Source organism: Triticum dicoccoides, chromosome 5B (assembly GCF_002162155.2).
Source record: "Triticum dicoccoides isolate Atlit2015 ecotype Zavitan chromosome 5B, WEW_v2.0, whole genome shotgun sequence".
In the NCBI taxonomy this organism is placed as follows: Eukaryota; Viridiplantae; Streptophyta; class Magnoliopsida; order Poales; family Poaceae; genus Triticum; species Triticum dicoccoides.
In genome coordinates, this window is record NC_041389.1 from 38,774,091 (window position 1) to 38,798,073 (window position 23,983).

The 23,983-nt window shown below is 44.2% G+C and overlaps 1 pseudogene; it reads right to left on the reverse strand.

Annotated features, from left to right (window-relative positions):
* Nucleotides 1-19,549: 19,549 nt before the first annotated feature.
* Nucleotides 19,550-23,983, reverse strand: part of LOC119308991 — a 9,288-nt pseudogene continuing 4,854 nt past the window's right edge.

Genomic DNA, 23,983 nt, shown 5'->3' on the forward strand with positions numbered 1-23,983 from the left:
TACTTGACATTAGAAAAGCTTTAGCATACGAACTACACGATCTTTGTGCTAGGCTTAGGATTGGGTCTTGTCCATCACATCATTCTCCTAATGATGTGATCCCGTTATCAACGACATCCAATGTCCAGTTCAGGAAACCGTAACCATCTATTGATCAACGAGCTAGTCAACTAGAGGCTTACTAGGGACATGGTGTTGTCTATGTACCCACACATGTATCTGAGTTTCCTATCAATACAATTATAGCATGGATAATAAACAATTTATCATGAACAAGGAAATATAATAATAATAACTAATTTATTATTGCCTCTAGGGCATATTTCCAACAGTCTCCCACTTGCACTAGAGTTAATAATCTAGTTCACATCGCCATGTGATTAACACTGATAGGTCACATCACCATGTGACCAACATCCAAAGAGTTTACTAGTGTCACTAAACTAGTTCACATCACCATGTGATTAAGACTCAATGAGTTCTGGGGTTTGATCATGTTTTGCTTGTGAGAGAGGTGTTAGTCAACGGGTCTGCAACATTCAGATCCGTATGTATTTCGCAAATCTCTAGGTCATATTGTAAATGCTGCTTCCACGCTCCACTTGGAGCTATTCCAAATGGCTGCTCCACTATGCGTATCCGGTTTGCTACTCAGAGTCACTCGGATAGGTGTTAAAGATTGCATTGACGTAACCCTTTACGCCGAACTCTTTATCACCTCCATAATCGAGAAACATGTCCTTATTTACTCCGAGGACAATTTTGACCGCTGTCCAATGATCCGTTCTTGGATCATTCCTGTACCCCTTGACTGACTCATGGCAAGGCACACTTCCAGTGCGGTACACAACATAGCATACTATAGAGCCTACGTCTGAAGCATAGGGGACGACCTTCGTCCTTTCTCTCTCTTCTGCCGTGGTCGAGCTTTAACTCTTAACTTCATACCTTACAACTCAGGCAAGAACTCCTTCTTTGACTGATCCATCTTGAACACCTTCAAGATCATGTCAAGGTATGTGCTCATTTGAAAGTACCATTTAGCGTTTTTGATCTATCCTCATAGATCTTGATGCTCAATGTTCAAGTATCTTAATCCAGGTTTTCCATTGAAAAACACCTTTCAAACAACCCTATATGCCTTCCAGAAATTCTACATCATTTCTGATCAACAATATGTCAACAACATATACTCATCAGAAATTCTATAGTGCTCCCACTCACTTCTTTGGAAATACAAGTTTCTCATAAACTTTGTATAAACCCAAAATCTTTGATCATCTCATCAAAGCGTACATTCCAACTCCGAGATGCTTACTCCAGTCCTTAGAAGGATTGCTGGAGCTTTGCATACTTGTTAGCATCTTTCAGGATTGAGAAAAAACCTTCTGGTTGTATCACATACAACCTTTCCTCAAGAATAACGTCGAAGAAACAATGTTTTGACATCATATCTGCAAGATTTCATAAATCATGCAGTAATTGCTAAGATAATCCCAACAGACTCTTAGCATCGCTAGGAGTGAGAAAGTCTCATCGTAGTCAACTCCTTGAACTTGTCGGAAAACTTAACGACAAGTCGAGCTTTCTTAATGGTGATACTTACCATCGTTGTCTGTCTTCCTTTTAAAATCCATCTGTACCCAACGGCCTTACTACCATCAAGTATTTCTTCCAAAGTCATGGATCCTTTCTCAGATTTTATGGCCTCGAGCCATTCGTCGGAATCCGGGCCCACCATCACTTCTCCATAGCTCGTAGGTTCATTGTTGTCTAGCAACATGACCTCTAAGACAGGATTGCGTACCACTCTGAAGTAGTACGCGTCCTTGTCGACCTACGAGGTCCGATAGTGACTTGATCTGAAGCATCATGATCACTATAATCAGCTTCCACTTCAATTGGTGTAGGTGCCACATGAACAACTTCCTGTGCCCTGCTACACACTGGTTGAAGTGATGGTTCAATAACCTCATCAAGTCTCCACCATCCTCCCACTCAATTCTTTCGAGAGAAACTTTTCCTCGAGAAAGGACCCGTTTCTAGAAACAATTACTTTTGCTTCCGGATCTGAGATAGGAGGTATACGCAACTGTTTTGGGTGTCCTATGAAGATGCATTTTTATCCGCTTTGGGTTCGAGCTCATCAACCTGAAACTTTTTCACATAAGCGTCGCAGCCCCAAACTTTTAAGAAACGACAACTTAGGTTTCTCCAAACCATAGTTCAAACAGTGTCGTCTCAACGGAATTACGTGGTGCCCTATTAAAGTGAGTGTGGTTGTCTCTAATGCCTAACCCATGAACGATAGTGGTAATTCGATAAGAGACATCATGGTACGCACCATATCCAATAGGGTGCAAGTATGATGTTCGGACACACCATCACACTATGGTGTTCCAAGCGGTATTAACTGTGAAACAATTTCCACAATGTCTTAATTGCGTGCCAAAGCTCGTAACTCAGATACTCATCTCTATGATCATATCATAGACATTTTATCCTCTTGTCACAATGATCTTCAACTTCACTCTGAAATTACTTGAACCATTCAATAATACGGACTTTGTGTTTCATCAAGTAAATATACTCAACATCTACTCGAATCATCTGTGAAGTAAGAACATAACAATATTTACTGCATGCCTTAGCACTCATTGGACTGCACACATCAAAATGTGTTACTTCCAACAAGTTGCTATCTTGTTCCATCTTACTGAAAACGAGGCTCTTCAGTCATCTTCCCATGTGGTATGATTTGCATATCTCAAGTGATTCAAAATCAAGTGAGTCCAAACTGTCCATTTGCACGGAGTTTCTTCGTGCATATACACCAATAGACATGGTTCGCATGTCTCAAACATTTCAAAAACGAGTGAGTCCAAAGATCCATCAACATGGAGCTTCTTCATGCGTTTTATACTAATATGACTTACATGGAAGTGCCACAAGTAAGTGGTACTATCATTACTATCTTATATCTTTTGGCATGAAAATGTGTATCACTACGATCGAGATTCAATAAACCATTCTTTTAGGTGCAAGACCATTGAAGGTATTATTCAAATAAACAGAGTAACCATTATTCTCCTTAAATGAATAACCGTGTTGCGATAGACATAATCCAATCATGTCTATGCTCAACGCAAACACCAAATAACAATTATTTAGGTTTAACACCAATCTCGATGGTAGAGGGAGCGTGCGATGCTTGATCACATCAACCTTGGAAACACTTCCAACACATATCGTCAGTTCACCTTTAGCTAGTCTCCGTTTATTCCGTAGCTTTTATTTTGAGTTACTAACACTTAGCAACCGAACCGGTATCCAATACCCTGGTGCTACTAGGAGTACTAGTAAAGTACACATTAACATAATGTATATCCAATATACTTCCGACGACCTTGCCTGCCTTCTTATCTACTAAGTATCTAGGGTGGTTCAGCTTTAGTGTCTGTTCCTCTCATCACAGAAGCACTTAGTCTCGGGTTTGGGTTCAACCTTGGGTTTTCACTAGAGCAGCAACTGTTTTGCCGTTTCATGAAGTATCCCTTCTTGCCCTTACCCTTCTTGAAACTAGTGGTTTTACCAACCATCAACAATTGATGCTCCTTCTTGATTTCTACTTTCGCGGTGTCAAACATCGCGAATATCTCAAGGATCATCATATCTATCCCTGATATGTTATAGTTCATCATGAAGCTCTAGCAGCTTGGTGGCAATGACTTAGGAGAAACATCACTATCTCATCTGGAAGATCAACTCCCACTCGATTCAAGTGATTGTTGTACTCAGACAATCTGAGCACAAGCTCAACGATTGAGCTTTTCTCCCTTAGTTTGCAGGCTAAGAAAATCATCGGAGGTCTTATACCTCTTGACGTGGGCACGAGCCTGAAATTCCAATTTCAGCCCTCGAAACATCTCATATGTTCTGCGACTTTTCGAAAACGTCTTTGGTGCCTCAACTCTAAACCGTTTAACTGAACTATCACGTAGTTATCAAAACATGTATGTCAGATGTTCGCAACATCTACAGACGACGTTCGAGGTTCAGCACACTGAGTGGTGCATTAAGGACATACGCCTTCTATTGTCCGCATAATTGCTACTGTCAACTTTCAACTAAATTTTCTCTAGGAACATATCTAAAACAGTAGAACTAAAGCGCGAGCTACGACATAATTTGCAGAGGGCTTTTGACTATGTTCAGGATAATTAAGTTCATCTTATGAACTCCCACTCAGATAGACATCCCTCTAGTCATCTAAGTGATTACATGATCCGAGTCAACTAGGCCGTGTCCGATCATCACGTGAGACGGACTAGTCATCATCGGTGAACATCTTCATGTTGATCGTATCTACTATACGACTCATGCTCGACCTTTCGGTCTCTTGTGTTCCGAGGCCATGTCTGTACATGCTAGGCTCGTCAAGTCAACCTAAGTGATTCGCGTGTGTAAATCTGGCTTATACCCGTTGTATGTGAACGTTAGAATCTATCACATCCGATCATCACGTGGTGCTTCGAAACGACGAACTTTCGCAACGGTGCACAGTTAGGGGGAACACTTTCTTGAAATTTTAATGAGGGATCATCTTATTTACTACCGTCGTTCTAAGCAAATAAGATGCATAAACATGATAAACATCACATGCAATCAAAAAGTGACATGATATGGCCAATATCATTTTGCTCCTTTTGATCTCCATCTTCGGCGCTCCACGATCATCATCGTCACCGGCATGACACCATGATCTCCATCATCATGATCTCCATCATCGTGTCTTCATGAAGTTGTCTCGCCAACTATTACTTCTACTACTATGGCTACCGGTTAGCAATAAAGTAAAGTAATTACATGGCGTTGTTCATTGACACGCAGGTCATACAATAAATTAAGACAACTCCTATGGCTCCTCCCGGTTGTCATACTCATCGACATGCAAGTCGTGATTCCTATTACAAGAACATGATCAATCTCATACATCACATATCATTCATCACATTCTTTTTGGCCATATCACATCAATAGCATACCCTGCAAAAACAAGTTAGACGTCCTCTAATTGTTGTTTGCATGTTTTACGTGGCTGCTATGGGTTTCTAACAAGAACATTTCTTACTTACGCAAAAAAATCACAACGTGATATGTCAATTGCTATTTACCCTTCATAAGGACCCTTTTCATCGAATCCGATATGACTAAAGTGGGAGAGACTGGCACCCGCTAGCCACCTTATGCAACAAGTGCATGTCAGTCGGTGGAACCTGTCTCACGTAAGAGTACGTGTAAGGTCGGTCCGGGACACTTCATCCCACAATACTGTCGAAACAAGATTGGACTAGTAACGGTAAGCATATTGAACAAAATCAACGCCCACAACTACTTTGTGTTCTATTCGTGCATAGAATCTATGCAATAGACCTAGCTCATGATGCCATTGTTGGGGAACGTAGCAGAAATTCAAAATTTTCCTACGAGTCACCAAGATCTATCTATGGAGAGACTAGCAACGAGGGGAAGGAGAGTGCATCTACATACCCTTGTAGATCGCTAAGCGGAAGCGTTCAAGTGAACGGGGTTGATGGAGTCGTACTCGTCGTGATCCAAATCACCGATGATCCTAGCGCCGAACGGACGGCACCTCCGCGTTAAACACACATACGGTTGGGAGAGGCATCTCCTCCTTCTTGATCCAGAAAGGGGAGGAGAGGTTGATGGAGATCCAGCAGCACGACGGCGTGGTGGTGGAAGTAGCGGGATCCCGGCAGGGCTTCGCCAAGCGCAAGCGGGGAGGAAGAGGTGTCACGGGAGGGAGGGAGGCGCCAGGGACTCAGGTGCGGCTGCCCTCCCTCCCCTCCACTATATATAGGGGCCTAGGGGGGCGCCGGCCCCTTGTAGATCCCATCTAGGGAGGGGGGCGGCGGCCCTAGGGGTGGCTTGGCCTCCAGGCCAAGTGGAGGCGCCCCCACCCCTTAGGGTTTCTAACACTAGGCGCATGGGAGGCCCAAGGGGGGGCACACCAGCCCACCAGGGGCTGGTTCCCATGCCCCCTCAGCCTATGGGGCCCTCCGGGATAGGTGGCCCCACCCGGTGGACCCCCGGGACCCTTCCGGTGGTCCCGGTACAATACCGATGACCCCCGAAACTTTCCCGGTGGCCGAAACTGGACTTCCTATATATAAATCTTTACCTCCGGACCACTCCGGAACTCCTCGTGACGTCCGGGATCTCATCCGGGACTCCGAACAACATTCGGGTTACCGCATAGTATTATCTCTACAACCCTAGTGTCACCGAACTTTAAGTGTGTAGACCCTACGGGTTCGGGAACCATGCATACATGACCGAGACGTTCTCCGGTCAATAACCAACAGCAGGATCTGGATACCCATGTTGGCTCCCACATGTTCCACGATGATCTCATCGGATGAACCACGATATCAAGGACTCAATCAATCCTGTATACAATTCCCTTTGTCTAGCGGTATTGTACTTGCCCGAGATTCGATCGTCGGTATACCGATACCTTGTTCAATCTCGTTACCGGTAAGTCTCTTTACTCGTTCTGTAACACATCATCCCGTGATCAACCCCTTGGTCACATTGTGCACATTCTGATGATGTCCTACCGAGTGGGCCCAGAGATACCTCTCCGTTACACGGAGTGACAAATCCCAGTCTCAATTCGTGCCAACCCAACAGACACTTTCGAAGATACTTGTAGTGCACCTTTATAGCCACGCAGTTACGTTGTGACGTTTGGTACACCCAAAGCATTCCTACGGTATCCGGGAGTTGCACAATCTCATGGTCCAAGGAAATGATACTTTACATTAGAAAAGCTTTAGCATACGAACTACACGATCTTTGTGCTAGGCTTAGGATTGGGTCTTGTCCATCACATCATTCTCCTAATGATGTGATCCCGTTATCAACGACATCCAATGTCCAGTTCAGGAAACCGTAACCATCTATTGATCAACGAGCTAGTCAACTAGAGGCTTACTAGGGACATGGTGTTGTCTATGTACCCACACATGTATCTGAGTTTCCTATCAATACAATTATAGCATGGATAATAAACAATTTATCATGAACAAGGAAATATAATAATAATAACTAATTTATTATTGCCTCTAGGGCATATTTCCAACAGAGCTCAAGCTTGGGGATGCCTAAGGCACCCCAAGTAAATATTCAAGGAGACTCAAGCGTCTAAGCTTGGGGATGCCCTGGAAGGCATCCCCTCTTTTTTCAACAAGTATCAGTATGTTTTCGAATTCGTTTCGTTCATGCAATATGTGCAAGTCTTGGAGCGTCTTTTGCATTTAGTTTTCACTTTTCTTTTATGCACCATGCTGGTATGAGATAGTCCATGGTTGATTTATAGAATGCTCATTGCACTTCACTTAAATCTGTTGAGTATGGCTTTATAGAATGCTTCATGTGCTTCACTTATATCATTTGAAGTTTGGATTGCCTGTTTCTCTTCACATAGAAAACCGCCATTTGTAGAATGCTCTTTTGCTTCACTTATACTTGTTAGAGCATGGGCATATCTTTTGTAGAAAGAATAAAAATCTCTTGCTTCACTTATATTAATTTAGAGAGATGACAGGAATTGGTCATTCACATGTTTAGTCATAAAATCCTACATAAAACTTGTAGATCACTGAATATGATATGTTTGATTCCTTGCAATAGTTTTGCGATATAGAGATGATAATATGTGGGAGGTTCTAGTAGATGGTTGTCTTTAGTAAGGATATTGGTGTTAAGGTTTGTGATTCCCTAAGCATGCACGTATGGTCTACTAACTATGTAACCAAATTGGCACGCATTGTATTTTGATTGTTTATCTTTGCGTGAAGGTCGGGGGGGGGGGGGTGGTTAACTCCTACCAACCTCCCCCCTAGGAGCATGCGTAGTAGTACTTTGCTTCGAGGGCTAATAAACTTTTGCAATAAGTATATGTGTTCTTTATGACTAATGTGAGTCCATGGATTATACGCACTCTCACCCTTCCATCATTGCTAGCCTCTTCGGTACTGTGCATTGCCCTTTCTCACCTCAAGAGTTGGTGCAAACTTTGCCGGTGCATCCAAACCCCGTGATACGATACACTCTATCACACATAAGCCTCTTTATATCTTCCTCAAAACAGCCACCATACCTACCTATCATGGCATTTCCATAGCCATTCGGATATATATTGCCATGCAACTTCCACCATCATCATATACATGACTTGAGCATTCATTGTCATATTGCTTTGCATGATCGTAAGATAGCTAGCATGATGTTTTCATGGCTTGTCCGTTTTTTGATGTCATTGCTATGCTAGATCATTGCACATCCCGGTACACCGCCGGAGGCATTCATATCGAGTCATATTTTTGTTCTAGTATCGAGTTGTAATATTGAGTGTAAGTAAATAAAAGTGTGATGATCATCATTATTAGAGCATTGCCCCAGTGAGGAAAGGATGATGGAGACTATGATTCCCCCACAAGTCGGGATGAGACTCCGGACTTTATGAACAATAAAAGAGGCCAAAGAAGCCCAAATAAAAAAAGAGGCCAAAGAAGCCCACAAAAAAAAGAGAAAATAAAAATAAAAAAAATGAGAGAAAAAGAGAGAAGGGCAATGCTACTATCCTTTTACCACACTTGTGCTTCAAAAAAGCACCATGTTCTTCATAGAGAGTCTCCTATGCTTTCACTTTCATATTCTAGTGGGAATTTTTCATTATAGAACTTGGCTTGTATATTCCGATGATGGGCTTCCTCAAATGCCCGAGGTCTTCATGAGCAAGCAAGTTGGATGCACACCCACTTAGTTTCCAGTTTGAGCTTTCATACACTTATAGCTCTTAGTGCATCCGTTGCATGGCAATCCCTACTCCTCACATTGACATCAATTGATGGGCATATCCATAGCCCATTGATTAGCTACGTCGATGTGACACTTTATCCCTTTTTGTCTTCTCCACACAACCTCCACCATTATACTCTATTCCACCTATAGTGCTATATCCATGGCTTGTGCTCATGTATTGCGTGACGGTTGAAAAAGCTGAAGCGCGTTAAAAAGTATGAACCAATTGCTTGGCTGACACCGGGATGAGCATGAGGAGTACCTTGTGTTAAGAAAAGGGAGCATACAAGACTATATGATTTTGTAGGGATAGTGTTCTTTAGCACTGATATTTTGAAAGACATGATTGCTTGTTGGGATGCCGAAGTATTATTGTTTTTATGTCAAATGATAGACTATTGCCTTGAATCACTCGTGTCTTAATATTCATGCCATGATTAGATTACATGATCAAGATTACGCTGGGTAGCATCCCACATCAAAAATTATTATTTTTGTCATTTACCTACTCGAGGACGAGCAGGAATTAAGCTTGGGGATGCTGATACGTCTCCGTCGTATCTATAATTTTTTATTGTTCCATGTCAATATTCTACAACTTTCATATACTTTTGGCAACTTTTTATATTATTTTTGGGACTAACATATTGATCAAGTGCCCAGTGCTAGTTCCTGTTTCTTGCATGTTTTATGTTTCACAGAAACCCCATATCAAACAGAGTCCAAACGGGATAAAAACGGACGGAGAATATTTTTGGAATATTTATGATTTTTGGGAAGAAAAATCAATGCGAGACGGTGCCCGAGGGGGCCACGAGGCAGGGGGGGCCCTGACCCTTGTGGGCACCTCGAAGAAAAATCTGGGCAAAGGTTTCAATCCAATCGGAGTTACGGATCTCCGGATATATAAGAAACGGTGAAAGGGAAGAATCTGAGAACGCAGAAACAGAGAGAGACAGAGAGACAGATCCAATCTCGAAGGGGCTCTCACCCCTCCCATGCCATGGAGACCGTGGACCAGAGGGGAAACGCTTCTCCCCTCTAGGGAGAAGGTCAAGGAAGAAGAAGAAGAAGGGGGGCTCTCTCCCCCTTGCTTCCGGTGGCGCCGGAACGCCGCCGGGGGCCATCATCATCACCGCGATCTACACCAACACCTCCGCCATCTTCACCAACATCTCCATCACCTTCCCCCCATCTATATTCAGCGGTCCACTCTCCCGCAACCCGCTGTACCCTCTACTTGAACATGATGCTTTATGCTTCATATTATTATCCAATGATGTGTTGCCATCCTATGATGTCTGAGTAGATTTTCGTTGTCCTATCGGTGATTGATGAATTGCTATGATTGGTTTAATTTGCTTATGGTTATGTTGCTGTCCTATTGTGCCCTTTGTGTCGCGCAAGCGTGAGGGATTCCCGCTGTAGGGTGTTGCAATACGTTCATGATTCACTTATAGTGGGTTGCTTGAGTGACAGAAGCATAAACCCGAGTAAGAGGGTTGTGGCGTATGGGATAAAGGGGACTTGATGCTTTAATGCTATGGTTGGGTTTTACCTTAATGATCTTTAGTAGTTGCAGATGCTTGGTAGAGTTTCAATCATAAGTGCATATGATCCAAGAAGATAAAGTATGTTAGCTTATGCCTCTCCCACATAAAACTTGCTATCGGTCTAGTAAAGTGGTCAATTGCTTAGGGACAATTCCAAAACTTCTACCGCCACTTTTCCACGCTCGCTATATTTGCATTGCTTCTTTACCTAAATAGCCCCTAGTTTATATTTACGTGCTCTTTATTATCTTGCAAACCTATCCAACAACACCTACAAAGTACTTCTAGTTTCATACTTGTTCTAGGTAAAGCGAACGTCAACTGTGCGTAGAGTTGTATCGGTGGTCGATAGAACTTGAGGGAATATTTGTTCTACCTTTAGCTCCTTGTTGGGTTTGACACTCTTACTTATTGAAAGAGGCTACAATTGATCCCCTATACTTGTGGGTTGTCACCCGCCGGCACCGATGATTCATGGCGCTTTCCACTACGGAGTTCGTGTCTGACACTTTATCCGAATCCTCCAAAGAAGGACAATCCGGTGTCACTTCCGCATTAGCCTCAGCCCTTGCAACAGGGTCCGGAATCCGGCTCGTAGAGGCATGACCGGCGGGATCCCCGGACATAGTCCGGTGAATGTTTTTCCTGATAAGACACAACGGATATTGTCACGCTTTAAATGTGACGGCCATAGAGCATACTTGAAGCAACCATACCTCTTTGATAAAGGCTCGGCCGCGCTTCTATTGGCTTTCCTTTTCGAAGGCCTACCCGGCCTATGCGCAACTTTCTTGCGTGTTGCCTCGGGTGCAGCGTTGCGTGCCGATCGCCTCCCCTTTAGAGCATAATGTAGTGCGGTGGGTAAGGCGGAAAGAGGGAATTCTCTCAAGGGACAAGTTTATTGATTACTTACATGCGACGCAGGGAGGAGACCAGGATAGTCAGCAATGATGGCCACTTCGGTGCCGTCACAGCTCGCCTGGTAAAACACCTTGAAGGTGTCCTGGACTAGGGGGTACTCAACGCGTCGTCTCCCGATCAGTTGGATTGGGCCGAAGACCCCCATGGCCGTATACTCATGGGCCAGTCCGGACAGCTGCCGCATACAAGGAAGAATCCACAAGACTTGGCGATCAAGACAAGGACTCCTCCCCCACCGGCGTATTCGGCTAGGACTCTTGTTATCCTAGGCCTTTGGTGCATTATATAAACCGGGGCCAGGCTAGTCGATAGACATATACAATAACAATCATACCATAGGCTAGCTTCTAGGGTTTAGCCTCTGTGATCTCGTGGTAGATCAACTCTTGTACTACCCATATCATCAATATTAATCAAGCAGGAGTAGGGTTTTACCTCCATCGAGAGGGCCCGAACCTGGGTAAACATTGTGTCCCTTGCCTCCTGTTACCATTGATCCTAAGACGCACTGCTTGGGACCCCCTACCCGAGATCCGTCGGTTTTGACACCGACATTGGTGCTTTCATTGAGAGTTCCGTTGTGTGATCGGCGAAAGGATCAATGGCTCGACTGCAGGTCAACTGCGACGTCGGCTTTTTCGTCACAAGCTCGACTGGTCACCTTGGTTTGACCGAGGACTACGCCCTACCTCCGATCGTCATGTTTGGATGAAGGCCTTCATCAACACCAACTCCGATCTCTATCAAGATCATGGAAGAGTCATCCATGGAGCTCGGGGGCTCAACGTCAACATTGCCCTCAGGCGACCATGCTGTTTTTCTGGACAACAAACTTGTATCTGCCGCCACTGCCTCCCCGAGTGTCGCTTAAATGATTACTTCAGTGGAATTATGCAGAATTAAGTCTACAACAACCCTGCAAAAATTTCGTCGAGTTCCGATGGAGGAATCTCCGGCAATCTCCGATATACCGGAGCCCTGTTGAATCTGGACGAGAATCCGGACAAGTTTAGGGCGTGGTATCCAGCTCGGATGTCCTTTGGAGGATCCAACCGTTGATTTGCTGCGGAATTCCCATATCTATCACCTGCCAAAACTTCAGCTCGATCCGACCGTCCAAACTCCGGGAAACTTCTGATTAGTGCATCACTTTTTGGATCTGTTTTCTGCGTGAGAACGAGTCCGACCCAAATTCATCTTGTTTATGAACGGGATCTCGGACATCCTTTTTGAAGGAAGTTTTCATATGGGGTGTTGTGTTTTATTCTCAAACACATCCCAGTAGTATTAAAAGTATTCTTGCAATACGAACTTCACCGTCGCGCCGGTGTCAAACCAGCCCGACAACATCACTCCACGGCGGCCGACCTGCGTTAGACACGTCGTCGCTTTGTTGAGCCGAGCTCAATTTCTTCGGATCATCATCTCGGCCAGCCGAACAATAATTCGGCATCGCGAAGGATAAATCGTCACCAACATCGCCGCCCCACGGATTACACGGAGCGGGCACACCTGCATCGCCACACGGTCACTTCATCAAGCCGGCATCGACCACGTCACGACCTGCATCGCCGGACCGGGGGCTCCATCATCTCTTCATCAACCTACTCCGGAGACTTCGGTGTCGCTGGCCGACCAGCTCCGTCACATTAGATAGACCGAGGGCTTTGCCTCGGTGAGCCAACCTTTGCCAGCATCGCCATTGCCGTTGCTTTATCGCCCATCAGGCGATAGGTGTGCGGATCGAGTCCCAATTTTGGGAATCACCTTTCTTCGGATTGCTACAACAAATAAGCCAGGTGCTATTAGTCCTAGTATTTTTTGCTTGTTAGGGTTCATTTTTCCCAATGAATTATTACTCTGGTTTATCCGTCATATGTACGCAGGTCTATCAAATGGTGGCCGCATTAACGATGGTCGCATGGTGGTTCGGTCAGTTTCGTACATAGTCCGGCGAACGCCACATCCGGAACTCGAACCGACCTGTGAATTCAGGCCTTGCCATGCCTTTACCGCATCACGCCGCCGCCCTGCATCGACATTGACTTCGGCGCCAGGCCATATTTCTTTTATTACTCACTTTGCATAAATTATTTGTTATGCAATGATTTATTATTATTATTATTATTATTACTATTATCTCCGGTTTGCACTATTTTTTGTGCACAGGAAAATGATCCAGCCGGACTATATCCTTTGGCGTCACCTCGGCTGGACGGGGGGCTTCGTCAACACTTCATTACCCCATGCCGGGGACTTCGGCATCACCCTGCCGTCCTGCATTGACCGTGCTATGTCACCACTTTGGAGTGCCGAGCTCTTTTCTCCGCCACCTCGGGTCCGGCTCGGGGATGGAACCTTGTCCCGCATCAAGCTCGGACCGCGTCATCAATACCGAACACATTAACCAGCTAAGTTGTCTTCATGCTCAAAGTTTTAAATTTTTAACTTGTGTTCGGCTCAGCCAAGCATTATACTTTTTTAGTTGCTTGTAAAAATTTCCTTGTCCAAACTTTGTTTGTGACGTGCAAATTCAAATACCCCGTTTACTTGGGGGCTTCCTTCATGAAGCTTTTTCCTCTTGCATATGGTTATACTTGTACGGCTTCGTTCCTTGTTCGTGTATTACGCCACAATATGCACCATGTTGACTTAAGCGATTTGCAAGCTGGGTTGCCTGGCTCCTGTGCTTACCCCTACGTTCCCGATTGTTCGGCTAGGGAGTAAAGGGAGCACCTCTGCGATTGTCACGATCGGGTCAACCGAGCCGGACCTCAGACTGGGTGAAGCCGAAAGCTAGCGCTCTTATTGTTTTCAATCATGGTCGGCACACAACGGAACTCATGAGTACAAAAAAATCTATTGCACAAGTCTCATAATAACAATGAGCACCGAAGAAAGGTATCGGTGGGGGTACTATTTTCTTCGAAGATGCTTCTTACACTTCGCAGTAATATAGCATAAGTTCCCTGAGCGCGCTTTGTCTGTTACAACCTTATGGCCTGATTGCCTGGTTATTGGAAACACCGTCGATATTCTCGACAGATGGAGTACATAACACTTTTTGGTCCTTGACCGAAGAGGGAGAAGCCGACGGTCGGTTAAGACGCGTTTAAAGTTCGGTTGAACATAGATATGATATAAGTACTTCGGTACATGCAATCATTCTTTTACCCAAGTCACTTGGGGGCTCTTAAATTTATATGAGCTGTTTTATGATAAGTGTTTTTCTTCTTAGTCGTTGCAAAGTTTTTATTATTATTTATCACTCCTTTTTTCGACACAAGTGTGCGGTCACTAGCCGGGGCGCCTAATTTCTCTCTCAAAGCCGCTAGAGTTTAGTTTGCTAAACTGGCCTAGTAAGAAGTACTCCGCCTTCGGGATAGGAGGTTGAAGCCGTAGGCTGACCCGCTTGAAGTTTTGAGATAGGATGTGTCATGTTAAAGCACGGCAGAAGCACCTTTTTCTAAAGTCCAATTTTCGGATTGGCACCGAACACTTGATCTAGTTCGGACATTAACCTTTTGAACAAGTTTTTTGGCTTTTCGAGCCCATGGCACTTTTAAACTATTTGTGTGTTTTCAGCACAAGTCTCGCAGTGCAACGCCGGACACCTTTAGAGATTCGGCAAAAACATTCTCGGATATTGCTATATATGCATCGGTTTCAAATTGTGTCTTCGGTCAATAGTTGGGTTGCCCGGCTCCTGCGCTTGCCTCCTATGTTCCGCTTTGTTCGGCTAGGTGTGCAAAGGGAGAACCACTGCGATTGTGCTTCCAACTCACATGGTTAAGCACCTCAGTGGAGAAAGCCGAAAACTGACTGTCACAATAAGCGTAAACTGGTCGGCGATCCAATGACGGTGTTAAATGACGGGCCATTCATAACAATGGCCGAAGTGTTTACGGATTGACCTCGACTGTCGCCGAACACTACCGGGGCTATTAACTGGCCTCCCAAACTAAATCCTCGATATTTTGCTCTTACATTGGAGCTGAGGTTTCATGATCATGCTTAGCATGACAACCCAAAGAAAGGAACCGATAGCGAGACTGTTTTCTTTGGAAGACATTTCTTCTGTTAAACAGTAATATAACATGTCTCTCCGCGTACCTTTGTTTATAAAACCGTATGGCCGGATTGCCTTGTTTGTTGTAAATCTTTGCCCTCATAAAGGCTTTATAAAGTAGGACAAACACTCCTCGGCTATTGGCCGAGGAGGTGGAAGCCGATGGTCGGTCAACAAAGTTTTGTACAATGCGGATCTGAGCTTTAATGACGTAAAGTACTTGGATACATAGAGTCATTACACATAATTTGTGATTTTACTATGGATATCGATCCTTAATTCGGCCTCCCGTGCCTGCATTAAGGCTCGGGGGCTACTGGGCTTCGGGCTTATTATTTACAAATATTAAAGGGGCACATCGATCCCCTGATCTGGTGTTGTCACCCGACCAGTGTCTCGGGGGCTACTGCATTGCCTGTTCTATGCAGAAAATTTTAAGTGCAATGCAGTTTCCGAGGAGATTTTGATCCTCAGGTTGGTCGGCCGCACCCAACCTGAGTCTCGAGGACTGAGCACACGCTTTTTGTGTCCCGAAGTATTCTGCCAAGCTAGGACTTGATCCTCAGACCGATTTTGCAAATCAACCTGAGTCTCAGCGGCTACGGGGATCAGCGGTCTTATGTCATCCTTCATGTGCATCTCGAGTTTTAGACCGATACCCACCTTGAGGGCTACTGGCTATGTATCTCGACAGAGAATAAATTGCACCAATCAAAAATATTGACAAAAATCGGCCCACATTCGGGGAAGTGCACCACCTCGGAAGCAGTCCGGCATAAAGCTCGGGCGCTAGTGGCTGGCTCCATAGAGGGCATTTCCGGCATTAAGCTCGGCTAAACTCCTTCAAACTTCTTTGAACCAAGGTGATTTACGACACCTCGGATATAGTCCGGCGTTGGAGCTCGGATACATAGTCCGATGTTGGAGCTCGGATACAGTCCGGCGTTGGAGCTCGGATACATAGTCCGGTGTTGGAGCTCGGATACATTCCGGCGTTAGAGCCGGGAAGCAGGCCGGCATTGGTGCTCGGCTACAAGAGATACCTTGAATGCGGTCCGGCGTTAGAGCTCAGACGCAAGAGGACACTGCCTCCCGGGAACAACTCCTAACCCGAGGCGTGGCATAAAAATAACAAGGCATTGATAAAGGCCGGAAACTTAAAGGGGCTCCTCGGATACCCGACGTGTAAGCTCGTCGAATGCATTTCGGCGATCCTCAAGATAGAAGATGAGAAGATTTGTTGAACCAGTTTTCAAGACCGGCAACCGAAGATGAAGAACAGTTCAGAAAAATCGAGGAGCATCCCTAACTTGAAGACCGGTTCAGGGGGCTACTGACGGTGTTCTGGACTAGGGGGTACTCAACGCGTCGTCTCTTGATCAGTTGGATTGGGCCAAGGACCCCCATGGCCGTATACTCATGGGCCAGTCCGGACAGCTGCCGCATACAAGGAAGAATCCACAAGACTTGGTGATCAAGACAAGGACTCCTCCCCCACCGGCGTATTCGGCTAGGACTCTTGTTATCCTAGGCCTCTGGTGCATTATATAAACCGGGGCCAAGCTAGTCGATAGACATATACAACAACAATCATACCATAGGCTAGCTTCTAGGGTTTAGCCTCTCTGATCTTGTGATAGATCAACTCTTGTACTACCCATATCATCAATATTAATCAAGGAGTAGGGTTTTACCTCCATCGAGAGGGCCCGAACCTGGATAAACATTGTGTCCCTTGCCTCCTGTTACCATTGATCCTAAGACGCACTGCTTGGGACCCCTTACCCGAGATCCGCCGGTTTTGACACCGACACACCCCTTCCCCGAGCTCCACGAATATATCCGGATCCTCTTCGAATCCGGGATCAAGGGCCTGGTTGTGGTCCTCTGGCTATGGTGCGGGGCTGTGGATCTCCCTGGTGACTTCCCGCCATTCCTGTTATAAATGACGGATTAATATTTATGAAAAAGGATTCAGGGAGTTGATGGAGTAGAGTAGTGGGACAGAAACTCACCCAGCTGGGAGGGTTGTACATAGGAAATCCATCCATGGGCTTAATGTGGATGAACTCCTCCTCCCTTTGTATAATCCGGACAGTATTTTTGCCAAAGCAGCGTAAGTATCCGGACCCTTCCGACCATAGCGGGTGGCATCATCTTCTCCTTTGAAGTGCCACATGGGGCACCCTCGGTATTGGATTGCCTACCACAAACCTAGCAAAACTATTCCCTATGGTACTATCTGTCTGATTTTGTATGTCTGTTATTGAACAAATAAACTTTCAGTTCATGTTCCCGGTGAATTTCATGGATTGTTAGTCATTGTATATCCCGGATACGAAGAAGAAAATTATGATGGTGCTTGACCCTACTGAGACTGATCCAACAGATGAGATGAAAATCAAACATGAGGAACTAACAAAGAAGTTCCAGCATCGGGTCTGCACCATATTCAATGACTTTCGGCGCTGGGTTGGTGACACCCGTGGATGGTCATTTGTGTACCCGTTGGTGGCGCAACACGAGCCATGCAGCAGGTGTGTGCGACTGCCTTGATCATGCACAGGGTTTTTGTAGTTTAAGAAGAAGAAAAAAGCGTATACAGTTTGTCTAATTCACATCTAGATGTTTTCTAAGGATGTCACATCTAAGCTCCAACAAATAACACAACAATAAGGAACAGAAAAAAGCTGCGACCAAAAAAAATAGACCACAAACATAGTGGACATCAAATTAGATGTGACATAACTATGTCACATCTAGATGTGTCCTAGACTGTCTAATTCACATCTAGATGTTTTCTAAGGATGTCACATCTAAGCTCCCACAAATAACACAACAATAAGGAACAAAAAAAATTGGGACAAAAAAATAGACCACAAACATAGTGGACATCAAGTTAGATGTGACATAACTATGTCACATCTAGATGTGTCCTACACAGACCCAAACGTATGACCCTTTTTAATGTACATCTCGTTTGCTTCGCAGGTAAGATAGTGGAGTGTATAACGTGCACTACTTTCAGAATGATTGCAGCTTGGCAAGATCTTTTGGCTGTGCGAGTGATGAACGTTAGATTGGCTCGATTGAGATCACGTGTCATTTTGCATCGGAAAACCCCTGCCAGCTTGTACGCGCGGCGAACTATAGACATGGGCTGTGTTTCGCGATGGAGATCTACTTAGTTTAAATTACTGTACTCACGTGTTAGATGTTATGTTATCAGGTGGCTATCTGTCTAAATTGGCACATTCTGAATTTGGAACTAGTTATGTTTGTTTGATCTACTATTTGCATGCACTCTCTGAATGACTCTGATCATATGCCGTGGAATAAAAATTACCATGGATATGTGCAAATTTGTGATGATAAAGTTTGCACAATCATATTGAGTTCCTTCTTTATGTGCTTGCCAATTCAAATTAGTTCCTGGCCCCTCTGAATGTACAAATTGTCATTGTGTCTGTGTTCACGAAAAATGTACCCGAACTACACAGATGTTAATTGCCAAAAAAGGGATGACCAAAATCTGCAACAGCATGTTTTGTTTGTTTTACATTACATGTGCTAGCAAAATGGAATTCATACATGAGACCTGAGATGGTACAGAAACACAGTCCCTTTTTTCTTTTCCTTTTTGCATGAAACACTTCATTAACATCACATAGACCAATATTACATAAAAACCAGCAGGTCTACATGGGGAAACAGGCTTAGTGGTAGAGGGAGCCACCTTCAGTAATTACGCAGGTCCGAGCGTTCAAAACAACTTTGATAAACAGGTTGCTACGGGAACTAATGTACTGAAGCAAAGTACATAGCGACCATGACGAACAACTACGATTGCTTTATTGTTTTTTCTCTTGTAACCGGGTCGTGCACGGACCAGCAAGGCTCAGAAAAATAGCTGAGCCATCCGATGGCAAGCTGAGCCACAACAACAGTGCGACGTGCCGTCGCATTGATTGCGTGCCTGGCTGGACTAATTTTCAGAGCATACGGTAGGGAAATACTTCACAGCGCGCAGATCTATATGCAAACTAGTGGTGTGGATAACGGGATCATCTGGGCACGGGCTCGGAAACAGATATTCGCAGTAGAGTACAGCTAGCTACTACTCCCTCCGTCCATTTTGTGCTAAATGCACCCATCTGAAGGACAAGCTTTTTCGGACGTAGGGAGTACTATAACTCTTCAAAACGGGCCCGTTCTTATTCTCTGCGAGCTGGCCTCGCGGGTCCTCCACCAACTTGGTATCACACCAGTCCCTCCTATTCAGCATAAAATTCTTGAGGCTTGGCAGATGTGGTAACCCACAGAACAACCCAACACTGGGATTGCTCCTCAGTTTAGAATAATGTAGGAACTCAAGCTTAGGGGCTGCTCCTTCTTCAAATCCCACCAGCTTGAGGTTTCCTATGCAATCCAACTGCAGCACCTTCAGGCTCGGGAATGCCTCCTGACAGAAACTGAAACGGACCTCTTCACCAACGAACGAGTTATCCAATAGACGTAGGGTGGCCAGGTTTGGTAGACTCCCAAGGACTTGTATGGCTGCATCATGCTCCGATATCCTCGACCCATCTAGCTTCAGCTTCACAAGATTTTTCAGCCCCTGGATCCACTCCGGCAGCTTAACCAGGTTGCCTATCAACTTGAGGCTCTGCAGGTTTTCTGAAGGTGAGGACAGGCCATCCAAGCAAACTGATAAACCTGTCTCTCCATGTGATTGCAGTGACAATGACTCCAGGCTGTTGAGACGAGAAATTGCTGAACACAACTCTTGACCATTTCTCTTGTTGATGCCCGTCAATCCTAACTTGCGTAACCGGGTGAGCTTTTTTATATCTTGTAGAACAGCCTTCCCCACTGAGACGTCCACAGTACGCAGTGTGTGCAGGGCCTTCAGTTTCCAAATTCCCCTTGGCACTTCAACACCACCTGGGTTTCGTCCCGCCACAAAATATGGTAATATGTTGCAACAGAACATAGTGCATATATCATGCCTGTTAAGTTGTGCACTATCATCAAGATCGAGTTCATTTTCTAGGATCCTCCGTGTACAACATGCCACACAACAATACGCTGAACAGAGAGGCAACATCAGAGACTGCTTATCTGCATCTATATGACTACCTGCATCTCCTGTGCCACTAGCAAGAATGTGTTCCATCTTCTCAAGCTTGATGATGGTCCTTGGTAGTTTTATTATGCTTGTACCTGAAATATCTAATGTGTGGAGCTGTCTCAGGTTCCCCAATGAATTTGGCAGGTGAAATATTGTATGATGTCCTCTTAGGGAAAGATATCTAAGATGTACAAGCTTCCCAATGTGCTGAAGGTGATGATCAACTAGATCCCACTCGCCTTCCAAATCCAGCACTCGTAGCAACCTCATCTTACCAGAAATGTAAAATGGCCTCCAATTTCCAAACACTGTCAGTGATCGTACACGGGACAAGTCTACTGTATTCTCAAAGTCACACTGATCCCCCTTCCAATTGCTGCTTACAGCAAGATGACGCACCATGCCTTGGTTATTTAAGCTGCAACCTTCCTCCAATGTGAATGCAAGATTTTCCTCCATAGCCTTTGAGATGGCAATTTCACGAATGAGATCATGGACATGGCAGGAGTCAATTCCTTTCCTACTATGAATTGATTGTTGAGATGGCAGGATCATGCTCCTGCTTAAAAGTTCCATGAAGTAACACTCCAATACTTCCTCCACTGACTTGCCACGCACCTCACTTGAGTAACTCTCTGCAATCCAACGACGCACTAAGCGTCTCCGTGCAATCTTCTGGTCTTCTGGAAAGATGGACAGATACAAGAAACAAGCCTTGAGGTAATAGGGTAAACCATGATAGCTTTCATAAGGACTGCTTTTATGATCTCAAGTTCTGGATTCATCTCCAATTCAGCACTAATATGCTCATTCAATTTTCTCCATTCAAAACCAGTTTTTGGTTGGCTTGCCAAGAAGCCACCTATGGTGACTAGTGCAAGGGGAAGTCCTTTGCACTTCTTCAATATCAGTTTTGCTTGTTCAACCAACTCCGGATATTGCTCATCCAAATTTATGGTCTCCTTAAATACCTGAAATCCATATCAATCATGTCATTTAGCACTACAAGAAATCATATAAGTACTCCTTCTTTTTCACTTAGTACATCATCACTTTTCTTCCTAAAAATATTACCCTCCCACCTAGAAACGTACGCATGGTGCAATGGTGATTTACTTCATGCAATCCTACTCTGTAATTGGGGCTTTCGTCAATATAAAGCCAGACAACATGCCTACTATCTTAAAAAAATAACCCACTGAAAACAACTTTTTTCTTTGAACAAACCAAAAACTCCTTCAAAATCAAAATTCTGAATGTAAAAATAAATGTAATATATTCAAGAGAAACTAAATGTAACAACTCATATGACCTGCTGTATTTTCTCTATATTTGTCAACTGCATTTGCAGGATTTAAAACCTACCTTAGCCTTCTTAGTGGTACGTCTGCAGCGCTTGAATTTCAAAGGAGCTTCATATGAAACATTTTCGTTTCTACAAAGTACGACAAAAAATATCCCACATACATATGCATGCCGAAGCATGCCAATGTTTTGGATGATATACTTGAGCTTGTCAGCCATTTACGAGTTTCAAAGACAAGATTTTCTTCCCTTCTAATCAGATGTATTGCCCGATTACTATAATTCTTAGGTCCGATAAATAGATTATCTCATTATATATCCATATGATATTCTGTCCCATCAGCACTCTTGTAGTAAACTAGGAATATATGTTGTTTGATAGAGGTTAATAGCGGTGTTGCCATGCTACAAGCAGAATGTTTTAACATTATAAATAATCATACTGTAGGACCCTTGTTTCTCTGTTCAATAAAAGCGAAGTTCGGTTAAAGATTCTTTCAATTCATGTATTGTTAGCATGGCAGGAGATACGAAAATATGCTCGACTTCAAGAAATGAAAATACCAGGATGCTCCAAATTATCAATTTGTACTTTAAAGATGTATGGTTTCCTTTTATGGAAATGTATAAATATAATATAGTTTATTATAACATATACTATTTATAGATTTTCTATAAACTCCCATATCAATGTGAGAAAAAGAAGAACCGCGAACCATCTAAATTCAAATCTGGATTAAGAGGACTGAGCCAAATATAGCCGATGAGACACTGAGTAAAGTTTCTTACAAGTAGATCGCATATTCTTCCATGATTACTGAAGCATGCGTTTTTATTGCGGTAGATCCGAGTGGATGAAAATGTTGAAGGAAATATGCCCTAGAGGCAATAATAAAGTTATTATTTATATTTCCTTATATCATGATAAATATTTATTATTCATGCTAGAATTGTATTAAACGGAAACTTAGTACATGTGTGAATACATAGACAAACAGAGTGTCACTAGTATGCCTCTACTTGACTAGCTCGTTGAATCAAAGATGGTTAAGTTTCCTAGCCATAGACATGAGTTGTCATTTGATTAACGGGATCACATCATTAGAGAATGATGTGATTGACTTGACCCATTCCGTTAGCTTAGCACTTGATCGTTTAGTATGTTGCTATTGCTTTCTTCATGACTTATACATGTTCCTATGACTATGACATTATGCAACTCCCAAATACCGGAGGAACACTTTGTGTGCTACCAAAGGTCACAACGTAACTGGGTGATTATAAAGGTGCTCTACAGGTGTCTCCGATGGTGTTTGTTGAGTTGGCATAGATCGAGATTAAGATTTATCACTCCGATTATCGGAGAGGTATCTCTGAGCCCTCTCGGTAATACACATCACTATAAGCCTTGCAAGCAATGTGACTAATGAGTTAGTTATGGGATGATGCATTACAGAACGAGTAAAGAGACTTGCCGGTAACGAGATTGAACTAGGTATTGAGATACCAACGATCGAATCTCGGGCAAGTAACATACCGATGACAAAGGGAACACCGTATGTTGTTATGCGGTTTGACCGATAAAAATCTTCATAGAATATGTGGGAGCCAATATGAGCATCTAGGTTCCGCTATTGGTTATTGGCTGGAGACGTGTCTCGGTCATGTCTACATAGTTCTCGAACCCGTAGGGTCCGCACGCTTAAAGTTTGGTAACGATCGGTATTATCAGTTTATGTGTTTTTATGTACCGAAGGTTGTTCGGAGTCCCGGATGAGATCAGAGACATGACGAGGAGTCTCGAAATGTTCGAGACGTAAAGATCGATATGTTGGAAGGCTATATTCGGACATCAGAAAGGTTCTGAGTGGTTCGGGTATTTATCGGAGTACGAGAGAGTTACGGGAATTCGCTGGGGAGTATATGCGCCTTATTGGGCTTTAAGGGAGAGAGAGGGGGGGGCTACCTAGGGCAGGCCACGCACCCCCCAAGGCCTAGTTCGAATTGGACTAGGGGGAGGGGCGGTGCCCCCTCCTTCCTTCTCTTCTCTCTTCCCTTTCCTTCTCTCCTACTCCTACTACTTGGAAGGGGGGCCCGCCATAGTAGAGGGCCGGC